Here is a 15,656-nt window from a genome sequence, read left to right on the forward strand (position 1 = left end):
AAATATATATAGATTCAACATTGGAGCACCTAAATATAGAAAGCAAATATCAACAGAACTGGAGGAAGAAATAGACAGTAACACTGTAATAGTAGGGGACTTAAATTCCCTCTTTTCAACAATGGATAGATCATCCAGACAGAAAATCAATAAGGAAACAACAGACTTACATAATGCTATAACCAAGTGGACCTAACAGACATATACAGAACATTCTATCCAACAGCAGCAGAATACACATTCTTCTTGAATGCACATGGAACATTCTCCAGGATAAATCATATATTAGGCCACGAAATAAGTCCTAACAATTTAAGAAGTCTGAAATCATATTAAGTTTTTTTTCAAGACCACAATCACATGAAACAAGAAATAGGAAGAAAACTGGAAAACTTACAAATGTGTGGAAATTACACTCCTGAACAACCAACAGGACAGGTCAAAGAAAAAAGGAAATCAAAAAGTATTTTGAGACAAATGATAATAAAAACACAACATACCAAAATTTATGAGATGCAGCAAAATCAGTTCTAAGAGAGAAGTTTATAGCAATAAATGCCCATATTAAGAAAATATAGGCTGGGCTTGCTGGGTCATGCCTGTAATTCCAGCACTTCGGGAGGCCGAGGTGGATGGATCACCCGAGGTCAGGAGTTTGAGACCAGCCTGGCCAACATGGTGAAACCCTGTCTCTACTAAAAAATCCAAAAATTAGCCGGGCCTGGTGGTGGGTGCCTGTAATCCCAGCTGCTGGGGAACCTGAGGCAGGAGAATATTTTGAACCCGGGAGGCAGATGTTGCAGTGAGCTGAGATAGCGCCACTACACTCCAGCCCGGGCCACAGAGTGAGATTCCATCTCAATAAGGAAAAAAAAAAAAAGATGTCAAATACACAGCCTAAAAAAAGAAAAACACTAAGCACAAAGTTAGTAGAAAAAATGAAGTAATACAAATTAGAGAACAAATAAATGAAATAGAAAATAGACAATTGAAAAAATCAACAAAACTAAGAGTTGACATCTTAAAAAGATAAACAAAACTGGCAAATCTTTAGCTAGGTTAACCAAAAAAATAAAATAAAATAAGGAAGACTCAAATAAATAAAACCATAAATGAAAGAGGAGACAATGCAACTGATACCACAGAAATACAAAAGATCATGAGACTACCGTGAACAATTATACACTAACAAATTAGACAACCTAGAAGAAATGGATACATTACTAGACAAACACAACCTACCAAGACTGAATTATGAAGAAATGGAAAGTCCAAACAGACCAATAATAAGTAATGAGATTGAATCAGTAATCAAAAACTCCCCAACAAGGAAAAGTCCAGAGCCAAATGACTTCATGGGTGAATTGTACCAAACTTTTAAAGAATAACTAATACCAATGCTTCTCAAAACTCCCAAAAATTGAAAAAGAGTCAACATTTCTAAACTTATTTTACAAAACCAGCATTATCCTCATACTAAAACCCATAAGGACACCACAAGAAAAGAAAATGAATACAGATATAAAAACCCTCAACTAAAAAACCTAACAAATTGAATTCATAGCACATTTAAAGTATTCATTTATTACAATCAAGAGGAATTTATCCCAGGGATGAAAGGATGGTTCAATAAATGCAAATCAATAAATTTGCTATACCACATTAACAGAATAAAAAATAATTTCTGTTATTAATAATAATAATGAAATATTATTTCAATAGTTGCAGGGAAAGCATTTGACAAAATTCAATATTTATTCATGATTTTTAAAAAAACTCTTAAATTAGATATAGAAGAAATCTGCTTCAACATAATAAGGTCCATAGATGACAAACCCACAGTTAACATCATATTCAATGATGAAATGCTGAAAGCCTTCTCTCTAAGATTAGGAACAGTGCAGTGGTTCCCACCCTTACCATTAATATTAAATATATTACTGGAAGTTCCAGCCAGAGGGATTAAGCAAGAAAAAGAAATAAAATGTATCCAAATGGGAAATAAAGATGTAAAACTGTTATTTGCAAATGATATGACCTTTTATATAAAAAATTCCGAAAGACTCCACAAAAACCTGTGAGAATTAATAAGCAAATTTAGTAAAGACGTAGGGTACAAAATTAACATACAAAAATCGGTTGTGTTCCTATACACTAACAATGAACTCTCCAAAAAGTAAATTAGAAAAACAACCCCATTCACAATAGCATCAGAAAGAATAAAATAGTCAGGAATAAATTTAATCAAGGAAGTAAAAGATCTGTATATCCACTCAAAACTATAAGACATTAATGAAAGAAACTGAGGAAAACACAAGTAAATGAAAACTCATGTTCATGGATTAGAAGTAATATTATTAAGATGTCCACACTACCTAAAGCTGTCTATAGATTCAGTCTTATCAAAATTTCAAAGACATTTTTCACAGAAATAGAAAAAACAGTCCTAAAATTCATATGGAATCACAAAAGACCTCAAATAGCCAAAGCAATCTTGATAAAGAAGAACAAAGCTAGAGCCATCACATTTCCTGATTTCAAATTATATTACCAAGTTATAGTAATCAAAACAGCATGGTATTGGCATAACAACAGACATAGCCCAATGGAACAGAATATAGAGCCCAGAAATAAACAAGGGTGCTAAGAACACATAATAGGGAAATGACAGTTTCTTCAATAAACAGTGTTGGAAAAACTGAATATTGACATGCAAAAGAATGAAATGGGACCCATATCTTATACTATCCACAAAATTTAACTCAAAATGAATTAAAGACTTAAATCTCAGACCTGAAATCATAAAATTCCTAGGAGGAAATACAGATGGTCCATGACTTACCATGATTTTTCAAATTTGTGACGTGTTAAATGCATTTCCAACGTACACTATTTTCAACTTATCATCATAAGATTTATTGGAACATAGTCCCATTATAAGTCAAGGAGCATCTGTATAGGAAAAAAGCTTCTTGACATTGGTCTTGGCAAGGATTTTTTTCAATATGACCACAAAAGCACAAACAACAAAAAATAAACAGGTAAAAATAAACAAAACTAACTAAAAGTAAATAAGCAAAAATAAATCAGTGGGACTATATAAAAAGATCCAGCACAGAAAAGGTAGCAATCAACAAAAATGAAAGGCAACTAATGGAATGGGAGACAATATTTACAAACCATGTATCTGATAATGGGTTAAGATACAAAAATGTATAAGAAAGTTATACAACTTAATAGCAAAAAATAATAATAGCCATATTTTAAAAAATGGACAAAGGATTGGAATAGACTTTTTTTTCAAAGAAGATATATTAATACAAGTGGTCAACAGGTATATGAAAAGGTTCTCAACATCACTAATTATCAGGGAAATGCAAATCAAAAGCACAATGATATATTACCTCATACCTCTTTGAATAGCTATTACAAAAAAGACAAGAAATGTGTTGGCAGGAGTATGGGAACCCTAGCACATGGTTAGAAGGAATGTGAACTGGTTTAGCCCTTATGGAAAGCAGTATGGTGTTTTCTCAAAAAATCAGATAGAACTACCATATGATCCAGAAATTTCACTTCTGGATACACATCCAAAGGAAATAAAATCAGTATCTCAAAGAGATATCTGCACTCCCATGTTCATTGCAACATTACTCACAAAAGCCAAGATATGGAATCAACCAAAGTGTCTGCCAATGGATGAATAGATTATTTAAATATGGTAAATATACATAATGGACTATTATTTAGCCATAAAAAAGAAAGAAATCCTGCTATTTGAAACAACATCGATGAACCTGGAGGACATTGTGCTTAATGAAATAAGTCACACAAAAAAGACAAATACTTTATAAATCCACATATGTAGTATCTAAACAATTTGAATCCATGGAAGTGGAATGGTGGTTGCCAAGGTGGGGGGATGGATAGATGTTAATCAAAGTATACAAACTTTCAGTGATAAGATGAATAAGTTCTGAAGGTGTAATGTATAGTATGCTGACTGTAGTTAAAAATACTCTATTACGGACTTGAAATTTCCTAAGAGAATAGATCTTTAACTGTTTTCACCACACATGAACACACACACAACACAAATGGTAATGTGAGGTGTTGGATGTGTTAATTATGTTGGTTGTGGTAATCATTTCACAATGTATACATAAATCATCACATTGTATCCCTTAAATATACCCAAAGTTTATTTGTCAAAAACGAAAACGATGGGTACGTATGACTTCGTGGAAAATGAGAATTATTTCTATTCATTTAATATGGAAACATTTATCTGCTTTGATAATTTCTATTACCAGTCTTGTCCCAATACTATTTGAGTTTTCGGCTCCTGTTCCAATCTGTGCTAAGAAGCTCAGGCTATGGAGACTTGCTGTATTACACAAATTAAATTCAGGAAGATAGGAGGTCTAAGCCGCTTGGCATCCAGTTACTAAGCAGTTATGAAAGCTCTTGATTGGCCAAGAGAATATGAATAGAAAGGGAACTAGATTTTTTGTTTGTGTCAGGAAATGTGGGTCCTAGTTTTGGCTTTGCCACAGGCTAATTATATGATCTTCAATTAATCACTTAATCTTGGTCATTACGTTTGGGGCTTGTTTGTTTCCTTGGTGGTGGTGGTGGTTTAATTTGTAAAATAAATAAGCTGGGGCATATTGACTCTTTAGTTTCTCTCAGCTCTACAATTTTTCTTTTGTTTTTGTTTTGTTTTGTTTTGTTTTTTTAATTGAGACGGAGTCTTGCTCTGTCACCCAGGCTGGAGTGCAGTGGTGCGATCTCAGCTTACTGCAACCTTTGCCTCCCGGGTTCAAGCGATTCTCCTGCCTCAGCCTCCTGAGTAATTGGGACTACAAGCACACGCTATCACACTTAGCTAATTTTTCCGTTTTTAGGAGAGACGGGGTTTCACCATGTTGGCCAGGATGATCTTGACCTCGTGACCTGACCACCTCAGCCTCCCAAAGTGCTCGTATTACAGGCGTGAACCACCCGCACCCGGCCAGCTCTACAATTTTTAAATGATTGAGTCTCCTTTGCTTTTTCCTATGTTCCATGCACATTTGTAATTTCCAGATCCAGAAGTGATAAGCACACAATATATGTAAACCTGATCAACTAGGGCTGCTACAAATGAGAGAAAAATAATGCTTGCTATATGTTGCCTCTCCCACCAAGCCTAGGCAGCGTATTTTGAATGATGTTAAACAAGATTTTTTCAGTGAGATGTAGACTGGGGCAGGACGCAGTGGTTCACGCTTGTAATCCCAGAATTTAGGGAGGCCAAGGCGGGTGGATCACTTGAGGCCAGGAGTTCAAGACCAGCCTGACCAACATGGCGAAACTCCATCTCTACTAAAAATACAAAAATTAGCCGGGTGTGATGGTGCATGCCTGTAATCCCAGCTACTCAGGAGGCTGAAGCACATGAGTCGCTTAAACCTGGGAGGTGGAGATTGCTGTGAGCTGAGATCGCACCACTGCACTCCAGCCTGGGCAACAGAGCAAGGCTCTGTCTCAAAAAAGAAAAAAGAGAGAGAGATGTAGACTGGTTCAAATTCTCCATGTCATCAAGCTTTTAGCACTTCCTTGGGGCTTTGTTCCACTGTCACTGTTGAGCAATTTTTTGGGTAGTAGGATAAAGTTTCCTTTGCTCAATTTCCTCCTATTTCTTTTCATTATTCTCTTTTGGATCAGACAGCATTCTCCTTCCCATCTTGGTGCTTACAATCTTCAAATATTTTGTAGTAATGTGCCCTGCCCTATTAGCATTCTAAGCTACTTTCAAACCCCTAGAGCTTCATGGAAATTCTGTTGCTTACATTTTTCCAGAGAGGTAGAATGTAAATCAGGTTATTAATATTTCAAATCTAGCTTCATGATACCAAGTTTAAAGTTCCATTTTTTGTTTTAAATAGAATAAATCCCCTCACATATTCCATTTCTAAATGGCAAAAATGCTAAGAAAAAAGAAAAGTCATACCTCCTGCTGTGTCATTTCACTGCAGAATGGAAATGAATTGTCACCTGAAAAGTTCAGTTACCTGCTTAGAAAATCTAACCCAAATTACATTTTTCTTTTTATTTCACATTATGCATATTCTAATTTCACCTTCACTATGAACTGTGCTTATTTTTATGTTCCCTGCAATATAATTTTCCTTGTTATTTAATTTGAGTACATTCTTCTCTTTTTTCCTAAGTACTTAGCTATTCATTTTTTAAGGTATTTCATTTCATTTTATTCATTTTATAAACTCTGTCCATTTATTTGCATAAGATTCATTTTTTTCTCTCATTCCTGTGAAGGACTGATGATAGCTATCTGTCATCAGCAAATTTTATGAATCTATATCTTACCTGTTTTATTTTTCAAGGAGATAATAATTCTCGGTATTACTATAGCATCTTTCATTTTATAACTCTCAGTGCTTCAAAAATTATCCAATTGGTATTTATATAGTAGCTACTGGAAAAAGTAAATGGCGGTACACATTTTATAAATATTTAGCTATTGGGATTATAACCAATTCCATCAAGTAATTGAAGGTAAATTACTCTCCTTTCTTGGAATGGTTAATCTGGTTTCAGCATGGACCATCCACGACACAGTCATGAGTATCCTACCATTTGGGCTTCTTCTGCTGTGTCTGTGTGCCAGGGATCTTCAAATAGGTATATGTTTCAGTCGGTCCCTTTTCAGGCCAGAGGTGGTTTCTGAGAGTACCTGGAACATACAACATAATAAATATTAATTTCCCATCTATTCTGAGACTAAAATGCATACTGTCTCTTAGGACTGATCATTTTTGGTAGAATTATACAAATCATATGCAACTTAAAAGGTCATGTGATAAGGGTGAATTTCTCATGCTGTGCTACTGTATGTGATAATGAGTGTTGCTCATTCTGTTTGTGTTCAATCCAGTGGGGGAACAAAAAATGTACACAAATGATTAAAATCCAGTGGGAGAGTTGGTTCTAAAGGTGTGAGTAGAGTGCAAAGTAAATCACTACAGATAAAATCATAAATTGCACCTTGGAAACTCAAGAATATTTCCAAAAGAAGCTAAGATTTGAGCATTGAAGTTTGCATTCCAGAGAGGGAGAACAATATGAGTAAAATCAGTTCTGAACAACTGAAGTATACCATCTGAGTGAAGTCAAGGATGATTTATAGCAAGAAAATGAAAGCCTCCTAAGCTAGTGACTATAAGCATTTTAATTATACATATGTTTTGAATCAAAGAAAAATTTAAACATCTAGAACACACAAAAAAATGTGGCAACTGTAGAATTTTCAAAACTTCTGTTATTCATAAGTGAAATTTCCTTCCCCATGTTTCTCTTTTCTGTTCCACTGCCAATTAATTCAGGCTCTCATCATCCTTATTTCAAATACCCAGGTAAATATTCTAATTAAGTCAGTTTGAGAGAAGTGACTCTTTCCTTAATTTTTTCAGCTGTTCAAGGCCCAGAAAAATGAGCTGTACTGTTATGTGAAGAGTATTTGAGCGAGAGTAGTTTCTTTAAAAATGGAATGGCTAGGAAATGTATATGTCAGACTGACATGTTCCTTAGAAGGATAGTAGCAGATGATGACCATTGAAATTTGTACGTGGATGAAAATATGAAAGACTGTTTTTCCATTAATCGTTGCTGTGTAACAAGCCACCTCAAACTTAGTGACGTAAAACAACCATTTGTTATGTTCACATCTTCTATGAGTCAGAAATTCAGGTAGGATGCTATAGGAACAGGTTCTTTCTATTACATTATGTTTGAAGTCTCAGCTGGGAAGACGTGGTGCCTAAGAATAATGCAATGACTAGGGGCTGGAATTATCTGAAGGCTTTTCACTCATGTGACTTGCAGTTGATGCTGGCTATGGGCTGGGACGTCAGCTAGGTCTGCCAGTCACAATACCTACACATGACCTCTCCATGTGGCTACTTGAGCTTTCTCACTTACTATTTTAATGAAAAAAAAATATTTAAAGGAAAATGAACATGAGTAAACGTTTATATCATTTAGCATATAGGAAAGAGAAAAGGTTAATATGATAATTTTTTTAAGATTCTTAAAAATTAGTGAGAAAGTGATGAACACCAAATAGAAATTAAAGTGCATTAAGAAAACTAAAATTACAAATAGCTAACAAGCGCATGAAAAATATTAATTTCACAATCACATAAAGAAATGCAAGTAAAATTAAAAATAAGATAGCTTTTTTTCACCTTATCAGATTGGCAAAGATGACATTTTGGAGGATACCTTCAGTTGTCAAGAGTGTGAAGAAAAGGAAATTCAAAGTACTGGTAGTGAGAGAGCAAACTTACATAAATTTTTTGGAGGACAGTCTGGAAAATGCATAATAATTTAAATTTTGCATATGCTTTATCTATGCTTTATGAGAACATTTTAATTTCTAGGAATTTATCTTCAGGAAATTTTTAAACAAGTACAAAGATGCATATAAAATGTCATTCAAAATAGCATGGTTTATAATTAATAGCAAAAAATTACATATAATTACATATTAATTATGAATTAGGGCATAGTTTATAATTAATAGTAAAAAATTACAAATGACCTATCTTATAAAAAAATAAGAATTGGTTAAATGGAAATGAGAAATGTAATAAATACAGTCATTAAAATAATTATGTAATTTAGTTTTGTTGACATAATAAGATGTCCAAGATATGATAATAATGGACCAGGGAAAACAAGCATATAAAACATCATGAACTATATTATTTTTATTTTATTTATTTATTTATTTATCTGAGACCGGGTCTCACTCTATTGCCGAGGCTGGATTGCAGTAGTGCAATCACAGCTCACAGCAGCCTCAAGCTATCCTGGGCTCAAGTGATCCTCCCACTTCTGCCTCCTGAGTAGCTGTGACAACAGGGATGTGCCACCATGATCAGCTAATTTTTGTATTTTCTGTAGAGATGGTGTTTCGCCATGTTGGCCTCAAACTCCCAGGCTCAAGCAATCCACCCTCTTCAGCCTCTCAAAGTGCTGGGATTATAGGCATGAACCACCACACCCAATCTTAATTTTTGTTAATTTTTTAATAGAAAAAGGTGCCTATGTTTAAATGCATAAAAACTAAAATATCCCGAATAAGAGCTTCAACCAAGAAATACATATTTGAGAAAATGTCTACATTTAAGTGTGATAAATAAAGAAAGGCAGACATTTATTCATTTGTTGAATGCTTGCTTTGTTGCAGATAATTTTTCTGGGTGCTAGAAATAGGAAATGAAGAAAGCAGATAGAGCCATGACTTGAAAAGCAGAGTGTGGCTGTGACCACACAGGATCTCCTCTCTAACCCTTCAAACATAATGAATCTTTCCAGAATTTTGTTTTTTTGGCTCTTCGCTGGGAATTCAGAAAATTGGCAGGGGAGGAAATGGAGAAAGATTAAGGAATGGTAGATAAGTTCATTACATACTGAAAACTAGGAACAGAAGATATTGGCTATAGAGCTAATAGTCCCTGGGACTCAAAGGAATTTTTTTTCATGTTTCTGTGAAAAGAGGCTATGAAAAAAAATAGAGTTTGTGTTGACAGAGGGTGAAAAAGGAAATTTAAAAAGGATTTTAAGAAGGATTGTTGGTGATTTTCTGTGCCTTTTACAAAGTACACTAGTAAATGAAGTAAAGGATTTGTATTTATTTGAAATTACTTGTTTCTACTGCCTGGTTTATAAGCACTAGAATGGAGGGAGTGCAAAAGTAGGAAATTTCAACCTAGTCAGGAAGTAGATGAAGCCTCACTGAGATTATGGTATCTAAACTCAGATTTAGAGATAAGTATCGAGAAAAGAGCAGAGATCCCAGAGAGAAGGAACAGCATTTTAAATACCCAGAGAGAAAGTCTCTAAAGTACCTTAAATCAAATCAAATAAATCTAGTCTGTTGAAAGAAGCTGTGGTTCAGGAAGTGAGCAGGACATTATACATACCTTAGACACATGGATTTTAATACACTGTGTGAATTAGACTTTGGGCCATAAGGCCCAGGCCTGGTAAAGGACTTGGAACTGAGCTTTCTGGAAAAGAAAAACTTAGAGCTAGACAAGTATTTTTCCATCTTTGCATAGAGACCAAACAAAGAGATAGTCTGTGTTCATGGACTGGAAAACTTAATATTGCTAAGATGTCAATTCTTCCCAATTTAATACATAGATTAAATGCAATCTCAATAAAAATTCCATCAAGCTATTTTGTAAATACTAACAAATTGATTCAAAAGTTTATATAGCAAGGCAAAAGACCTAGAACAGCTAATATAATACTGAAGAAGCACAAAAAAATTGTAGTGTTCACACTTCACTGTCTCAAGATTTACTAAAATCTATGATGATCAAGATATGGTATTACCTAAAGAATGGACACATAGATCAATGGAACAGAGAGTCCATAAACAGACCCACACAAATATAGTAAATTAATTTTTGACAAAGATAAAAAAGGAACTGAATGGAGAAAGAATAGTATTTTTCAACAAATGGCTGAAACATTTGAACACCCATATGCAAAACAATAAATTCAGATGCAAGCCTTATACTTTTTACAAAAATTAACTAAAAATAGATTATAAATGTAAATGTAAAATGCAAACTGGAACACTCCTTGAAGAAAACAGGAGAAAATCTACATAACCTTTGGTTTAGCGGTAAGTTTTTAATTGGACACTAAAAGCATGATCCATGAAAGGAAAAAATTGATAAATTGGACTTCACAAAAATGTAAAAATGTTTTTAGCTTAAAAGAACCAAATTGCAGAGTGAAAAGATGTCACAGTCTGTTCAGGCTGCTATAACAAAATACCAGAAACTGAGTAGCTTATAAACAACACAAATTTATTTCTTACAGTTCTGAAGGCTGGGAAGCCCAAGGTCAAGGTGCCAGCAAATTTGGGTCTGGTGAAGATCTTCCTCCTCATAGATGGTGACTTCTTGCTATGTCCTCACATGATGGGAAGGGCTAGATAGCTCTCTGCGTTCTCTTATATAACGGCACAAATAGCATTTATGAGGGCCCTTAAGATCTGTAAGATCTTACAAAGATCATCTCTCAAAGGACTTGGCTCTTAATACTGTCAGCTTGGGAGTTAGGATCTAAATAAATGAACTCTGGGGGGATACAAATATCCATACAGAAGCAAAATACAATCCAAGAAATTGGAGAAAATATCTGCAAATCATATATTTGGTAAAGGATATCTAGAATACACAAAGATTCTCTACAACTCAACAACAAAAAACCAAAAGGATATTTTTAAATAGGTAAAGGATTTGAATAGACATTTCTCCAAAGAAGACATACACAAGACCAATTCACCAATAAGTGCATGAAAAGATATTTAACATCAGCAATCATTAGAGAAATGCCAATTGAAGCCACAGTGAGATATAAACACATACCCATTAGGATGGTTGTTATGAAATAAATTCCCAGAAAATTGGTGAGGATGGAGAGAAACTGGAACCTTTCTGCACAGTTGGCAGAAAAGCAAAATGGTGCAGCCACTATGAAAAACAATATGGAAGTTCCTGCTGGGTGTGGTGGCTCAGGCCTGTAATCCCAGCACTTTGGGAGGCCAAGGCGGTGGATCACGAGGTCAGGAGTTTGAGTCCAGCCTGGCCAACATGGTGAAACCTCATCGCTACTAAAAATAAAAAAAAGAAAAATTAGCCAAGCACGGTGGTGCATGCCTATAGTCCCAGCTACTCGGGAGGCTGAGGCAAGAAATTGCTTGAACCCGGGAGGCGGAGGTTAGCAGTTAGCTGTGCCACTGCACTCCAGCCTGGGCAACGGAGTGAGACTCTGTCTCAACAACAACAACAACAAAACAAAAAAAAAAAAAAGAAGAAGAAAAGAAAAAGAAATGAAAAACAGTAAGGAAGTTCCTCAAAATATTAAAAATAGAACTAACATATGATCCAACAGTTCAACCTCTGGGTATGTTCCTAGTGGTATTATTCACAATAACTAAAGAGTGTAAACAACCCAATTGTTTATTGATGGATAAACAAATTACTGGAAAGAAGAATGGATAAACAAATTATTTTACAAACATGAACAGTCTTATCACACAATCCAGCAATTGCTCTCCTAAGGTACTTACTCAACTGATTTTAAAACTATATACACATGGAGACTGTAAAAGCTACAACCTCTGATTTAGAGACAGACACCTTGCCTGGGCCATGAGTAGAAAGAATAATTCTCAGCAAAACAGGATCCAAGCCTTTATCTTGCATGAGGGTGCAACCCAACTTCACAATATCCATATGGTTCCGAAACCTTGAACAAGAAGTTAGTATTAAACATAGTCGCAAACTGGTGACCCAATAGGGTCCTGGTAACATTGAAATTGCAACACAGGGATTTTCAAAATCCAAGGAATGTCCAGGTCTTTGGGGAAAAATCTCCCACTGGAGACAAGCACAGCAAAAGCCAGAATGAGATACTTCATACTAAGGAAACAGAGATCAAAGAGATTCAAAAGACCTTTTAAAATAAGTAGGTTTAAAATATTCAGAGAGCTCAAGGAAGCAAGAGAACCCATCAAGAATAAGGATTTTATGAGGGAGAAAAAACTCATGTATTTGAAAAAGAACCAAATGGAGATTCCTGAAATAAAAATAGTCACTGAAATTAAAAAAACAAACAAACAGATAAGTTAAACAACAGGCTACTGAAAGATCAAACGAGATGAGAACAGAAAATTCTGCATTAATCTAACAAAAGAGATGATGGCCTGAATAGTGCAGTGGCAATGAGAGTAGAAAGAAGTGGAGAAATTTAAGTATTTAGAAAATAGAATCAACAAATTATTGAAGGAAAATACTTAATCCTCCCCAAAATTCATTCATGACTTAGAAGAGAGGCACTGTGGCTATGGTCTGAGGTGTTGCAGTAGCTTCTTCACAATACCTGGCACACGGTGTTGAATGCTGCTGTCATTTCATTTGTTTTGTGTTGTTGTTATCATTAAAGTTGATCACCAACTGCTGAAAACTAAAGAAGGAGATGGAGAGTCTCCTAATATGTTAGGGAGCCTAGACCCTATCTTTTATTGCATCGCATCGTCAAAATATTTCACAGAATGGCTTAGCAGAGAGCTGCTGTTTCTGCCACATTGCACAAAAATTGACTGAAATATGAAATAAATCAGATAGCTCAGAAAACACACATCATTGTATGAAATAATGCACCAAATGATAAAGGAAGCAACCCAAATCAGTATTTGGAGAGACAGAATTATTAAATCAATGATGCTGGCACAGCAGCAGCAGCAGCAACAGCAACAACATACTATTACCTCACAATGCTGAAACAATTAGGTTAGGAAGGCATATGGAAAAAGATTTGTCACACAATTAGAGAGATGCATCTTTAAAGGATTCTTTTAAAAAATATGTAAATTTGTTTTTGTGGACAAATTCTCATGGAATAAATTTTTTTATGAGAATATGCAATGCTCAAAAATGTTCAGTAAAATAAGCACACTCTTACACTGCTGGTGGAAGGCTAATATGTACAGTTTAAAAACATTATCAGCAAGTTTTAAGCAGCCTAAGAATATTTGTACATTTTAATGTAATAATTCGACCTCTAAGAATGTACTCTAAGAAAATTGTAGAAATGAAGAAAGCTATGCATTGGAAATGTGGTTTATAAGCGAAAAGATTGGATACAATCTAAACATTTAATCAACAGGTAGTGGTTGTAATAGATGGTCTGGTTATATTGGACTATTACACAGCCATAGAAATCTACTCATAAGTAATTTTTAATTAGTTGTGCGTAATTGTTCTCCTTTTGTTCCCCACCTTCCTGATCCAGTACCTTCCATTCCCTTCTCTGACCTGTTTTCTGGCAGGCTGACTAATGCAGGCCGCATCCTATGGTTTCTCTGCCTTCTGGGCTTTCAGTTGGCTTTGGCCTATGAGGGTCACTGGCAGGAGATCAAAGGGTACGAACGGGGAGAGATAGTGGATTTTTTTCCTGATCCCTCTTTGCTGTTGGGCAGCTTCTCCAGCAGAAGCTGTGTCTCTTTAAAGCCACAGTTACGGCCGGGCGCGGTGGCTCACGCCTGTAATCCCAGCATTTTGGGAGGCCGAGGCGGGCGGATCACGAGGTCAGGACATTGCGACCATCCTGGCTAACACGGTGAAACCCCGTGTCTACTAAAAAATAGAAAAAAATAGCCGAGCGTGGTGGCAGGAGCCTGTAGTCCCAGCTACTCGGGAGGCTGAGGAAGGAGCACGGCATAAACCTGGGAGGCGGAGCTTGCAGTGAGCCGAGGTTGTGACACTGGGCCACAGAGCAAGACTCCGTCTCAAAAAAAAAAAAAAAAAAAGCCACAGTTGCCATGAATCTGCCCTTCCTTAGCCACATCAGTTCCTACTGAGCTTCCAAAAAACAATATGTCCTTCTTTTGTCTCTTGGCCCTATAACTTCCTGTGGTTGCTGGCATCCGATGCCCAACAACCCTCATTTGTTCCTGATCTCCAACCACAATTCCATGTGGAATCCTTTCACGAAGTCTCTTCATTTAAACTTTCTTAGGGAATTTCATAACCAGACTGAGATGTGTGTGAATTTTTTAGTTTTAAGACTGCATTGTCTGTATGACCTAATATCAAAAGATATACAAAATATTGCAGAGAAACAAAGAACATGTAAAGAAAAATTGATTCTGAAAATTACGAATAAGAAAGACATGTTCCCTCTATCTATTTCCTACTTTCTAAATATTTTTACAATAAACATGTATTTCTTTATGATAAAGTAGTAACTCTAAAAATTAGGTGAACACATTTTATATATATTTCTCATGTTAAAAAGTACATTAAGTTGCCTTTTTTATGATTTTCAACTGATTTTCAGTTATTCAGTGTTCTTTTATAGAAACATACCTGGTTTTTTGTCCACATCAAAATAAACATCTTGCGAGAAATTTTTCTTACCTCTTACTTGCAACCAAGATCTTTCTATTCTTGAAAGGAGATGATGTGAGACCCAATTTTGTTCCTACTTTTTAATAGAAACTTCAGTATCTTTGTTTTAAAATTTCAACTTTTATAGATATGGGTTTTTCCAGGATTGTTACATGGGTATATTGCACCCAGGTAGTGAGCTTAGTATCCAATAGGTAGTTTTTCAACCCACACCCCTCTAGTAGGTCCCAGTGTCTGTATTTCCCATGTTTATGTCCATGTGTGCTCAATGTTTAGCTCCCACTTGTAAGTGAGAAAGTCAGTATTTGGTTTTCTGTTCCTGCATTAATTTGCTTAGGATTATGGCCTCTGGCTCCACCTATGTGGCTGCAAAGGATATGATTTTATTCTTTTTAATGGCTATGTAGTATCCCATGGTGTATATGTACCACATTTTCTTTATGCAATCCAACTTTAGTATCTTGCCACTAAAAATATTTTCATCAGGCATAATTGGGGCAAACTTTCCTCTACTTTTTCTTTGTGTGTACAGAGCTCAATTAATGTACTTCTGGCATTGAGAAGATGGAGTGACATTTCTGATTGGAAATGTGAGAAGAACAAAATCTTCCTCACCTTCCTGTTTTCTCTTGATGCCAGCCTCCAACAGAGACC

The 15,656-nt window shown here is 35.4% G+C and overlaps 1 long non-coding RNA gene across 1 annotated transcript in view; it reads right to left on the reverse strand.

Moving 5' to 3' along the window:
• LOC129534449 (uncharacterized) overlaps nt 1–14,108 on the reverse strand; it is a 177,155-nt gene extending 163,047 nt beyond the window's left edge. Inside the window, exons 1-2 of the long non-coding RNA XR_008681064.1 lie at nt 13,908–14,108; nt 6,640–6,739 (exon numbers count right to left, since the gene is read on the reverse strand). This is a non-coding gene — a long non-coding RNA (uncharacterized lncRNA). The remainder of the gene's footprint in view (nt 1–6,639; nt 6,740–13,907) is intronic.
• Nucleotides 14,109–15,656: the final 1,548 nt, after the last annotated feature.

Source organism: Gorilla gorilla, chromosome 5, assembly GCF_029281585.2.
Source record: "Gorilla gorilla gorilla isolate KB3781 chromosome 5, NHGRI_mGorGor1-v2.1_pri, whole genome shotgun sequence".
NCBI classification, from domain to species: Eukaryota; Metazoa; Chordata; class Mammalia; order Primates; family Hominidae; genus Gorilla; species Gorilla gorilla.